Here is a 4,068-nt window from a genome sequence, read left to right on the forward strand (position 1 = left end):
GGTTATTTCGTCGTCCGGTTTTGAATCGCTTTGTTCCTCATCATCGGTTGAAGAATTCTTGACAAATCTTACAAAGGAAAGTTTGTCTTTTGTGAGCTTCATTTTGTCCGAATGGTTCTGGTTGGAGGATTTGTTGTCTTTGTACACAAGACCAAATTTGCATTTGGGATGTCTCATATACTTAGACAACTGATTCACCATTTCACTGGATCTTTTCCATGCGGCTATTCGATACTAGGTTCGGGCATCTTCCTCTTCGGTCAACTCTTGAACTGACTCCTTGAGCTGTTCGGTCTTAGAGGATAGTTCAGGTGTTGCCTCGGTTTCTAGGATTTTATCGGGTTGGATGGTTTTTGGTTCGGTCAAGGTTGGTGCTATGGGGTCGGTTCTAAAGTTGAGATGGGGTGGTATTAGGGTTAATAGGTTCTTATACTCTGCTACCATGTCATTTAGTGCATTAAATAACTCATCTTTAGTAAATTCTTCACAGGGAGAATCAAATACATGTTCTTCATTTGCCATGAGACATGTGAGTTCATCGTCACTATCACTGTGAGCCCATAAGATTCCTCCGTCATCGGTTATTAGTGCTTTCTAAACTTAACTTCCTTCACCGATTTGTTGATAGTTATTTTGGTGGTTCTGACTATCCGGTTTCCGGTTATCCCGTCTCGGTTTTCTACATTCCCACCTGAAATGTCCCAAACAGTTGCAATTATACCATCTAACATTAGATTTATCACCGTAGTTGTTGTTTGTCGGTTGGCTTCTCTTCCAAGAATTGATAGCTTGTCTATCACATCTGTGAACCGGTCACTGTACTCCCTCATTGTTTCTCCCGGTTTCATCTCAATGTTTTCAAACTTCTGGGTAGCCACCATTATCTTGTTTTCCTTGGTTCTTTCATTTCCCTCATGAATTTGAATCACCGTTTCCCATATTTCCTTTGCGGTTTTGCAATCTCTGACCTTACAAAACGTATTCCTGTCCAAACCGTTGATGATACGGTTTCTAGCATGGTTGTCCAGATTGTTTCTTCTCCTGTCTTCTTTTGTCCATTCCTCCATATCCTTATCAATCTTTATCGGTCCTTCGGTCAGGATGAACTGCATCTCGTCATCCATAGTGATTAAGTGCAGGTGCATGCGTGCCTTCTAACATTGGAGGCTTGTCGAAAGACATGCTTGCTTGAGTATTGAAACTAACTGCTCTGATACCAATTGCTAGGATCTAGGTCGCGGCTGGGGAACCGGGGTCTGGCCGGTTAACGCGTGTCACTTAATGGTCGGTGATTAATCCGGTTAGAGATTAACACCGATGTTTCAATACTACACAAACTGTCACAAACCCTTGAACCGAGTTCAAGTGCGGAAGTGGTTTGTTTCAGGTTGAAGCAGCACACACACAAGATGAATAGAACCGGATTTGGATAAAGTCGGTCTGGAGTTTGGTGGGTCGGTTTTGGGATTTAGTAAATCAGTTTAGGTAGGATTGGTTAGTATGTAAAGCCGACAGAAAGTAAATAGCAAGACAGGTTTTTATGGATGTTCGGAGATAAAACTCCTACGTCACCCCTTCCTCTCGAAACCGCGAGAAGGATATTCACTAAGGAATACACAAACACAATCCGATCGAGACTTATTTGCTGCTCGATAACACTCGTACAATTCTCACCGAAATTGTAATCTCACTTCAAATACACACTTAAGCACTTTTAATTTAGAGAGATAAAGTCCACTTATAACTTGGGTTGGTGTAACTCTTAAATATTTTCTCTTGTAACTTGTTGCCGCATTTACTCCTCTTCAGCTACTTCTTTTATAGGTGAAATGTGCCAACGGTCACATTTCATCTCCTTGAATCTGATTGGTTGAGTAGAGGTTCAGTGATTCAGACCTGGCGGTCTAGGCTTCTAGTGTATAGGTCAAACCGGCTAGGTTTGTCTTTTACTTAATATGACAACTGTCGGTTGGATAGTTGCCTGCACCTGGAGGGTTGCGCCTCTAATTTATCCCAGAATGGGAAGATCTTATCGGACGATCTTCTGCAGCCTGAATATTATCTTCAGACTTGTATGGATATGGCAATACTATGGATATGGTATCATCTTCAACAGATACTCAAAGTATCTATTTGCACCGATCGGTTGTTTAGGTTAACCGATTGTCTTCCGGTTTTTCATAGCTTCAGGTTGACTGGATGACCAATAGTTTTGACCTTCTCTTCTGACCGGTCTTGTCTTCCTGATCGGTTAGGTTCTTGGTCGGTTGGGTTGTTTGACCGGTTGGATTACTTGACCGATCATGATTCTTTAACCGTTCCTGCACAGGAAGTTTGTTTTTATTAAGTTCTATTGAACCGGTCTAATTTTATCTAACAGTGGCTATCACCAGGGGTGTTCCAGTGAACTAGACAAGGTTCCTCTTCGGGAATCTTATCAGAATGGTTGTTTCTCGGAAGAAGATTTTCGGCTTTGACGGTCCTCTCAACTCTCTTCTTTGTTTCCGCCTGAAAGAACCCAGTAAGAGCTTTCCCCTTCCCTCTAAGATCCTGAACTACCAGAAATTGGTAGATTACATTCAAAGGGTGGAAACGCTTAAGTCTAAGAAAGGGAAAAATGAAGACTCTAACTCCCCTCTAACCGCAGTCTTAGAGATCTCCTAGGTTGAAGTCTATCCTCTCCAAAAGCTATGATTAGGAAGAAGAAGAAGAAGATCATAATACAGATTATCTTCATTTAAGTTTTTAAAACATGTGTTTTAATATTTTGATGTTAACTTGTTTTAGTTGTTTTTGATAACAATGATTTGGGTGTTTCTTCTGAAAACACTCATGTTTGACTAATCATTCACATGATATTTTTATGTGATAAATATGCATGTGTTTTGTTTATTTATATGATGAATGCATGCTTTGATATATGTATGCAGGTTTGCAATTTCTTCATCAAAAATGGGGAAATTATTGGGTCAAATTATTTTGACTAAGTGTTGAAATAATTTAACCATTGCGATTTTGATAATGAAATAACTAATGAGTTTTGATACAGGTGTATTGAAACAACATGTCATAAGACTTGGATCTAATGAGGGTCATTAGACCGATTTTGGCTTTGATTGCATTAAATTAGACGTATAGTCTAACTCTTTGGAGTTAGACGTATAAGTCTAATAGATGTGTAATTAGACGGATGGTCTAATAGATATGCAGAATTAGACGTAAGTCTAATGCATAGAATTAGACGTACAGTCTAACTCATCGGAGTTAGACGTGTAGTCTAATGAATACACAAAATTAGACGTAAGTCAAATGCATAGAATTAGACGTACAGTCTAACTCATCGGAGTTAGACGTGTAGTCTAATGAATGTAAAGAATTAGACGTTAGTCTAATGAATACACGGAATTAGACATAAGTCTAATATGTTTGTAATTAGACGGGTAGTCTAATTTATTCGGAATTAGACGTACAGTCTAACTCATCAGAGTTAGACGTGTAGTCTAATATATTTGTAATTAGACGGGTAGTCTAATTTATGTGGAGTTAGACGTGCAGTCTAATGGTTATTAGATAATTAGACTTGTAGTCTAATTAAGTGAAAGATAGACGTGCGTTTAACTCCTTCAGACAAGTCTGAGGTAGAACCGGAATTAGACGTGCAGTCTAACTCAGTAGAGTTAGACTGCAGTCTAATGGTTATTGGATAATTAGACGTGTAGTCTAATTAAGTGAAAGTTAGACGTGCGTCTAACTCCTTCAGACAAGTCTAAGGTAGAACCGGAATTAGACGTGCAGTCTAACTCAGTGGAGTTAGACGTGCAGTCTAATGGTTATTGGATAATTAGACGTGTAGTCTAATTAAGTGAAAGTTAGACGTGTGTCTAACTCCTTTAGACAAGTCTGAGGTAGAACCGGAATTAGACGTGCAGTCTAACTCAGTGGAGTTAGACGTGCAGTCTAATGGTTATTGGATAATTAGACGTGTAGTCTAATTAAGTGAAAGTTAGACGTGCGTCTAACTCCTTCAGACAAGTCTGAGGTAGAACCGAAATTAGACGTGCAATCTAA

This window comes from Impatiens glandulifera, unplaced genomic scaffold, assembly GCF_907164915.1.
Source record: "Impatiens glandulifera unplaced genomic scaffold, dImpGla2.1, whole genome shotgun sequence".
In the NCBI taxonomy this organism is placed as follows: domain Eukaryota; kingdom Viridiplantae; phylum Streptophyta; class Magnoliopsida; order Ericales; family Balsaminaceae; genus Impatiens; species Impatiens glandulifera.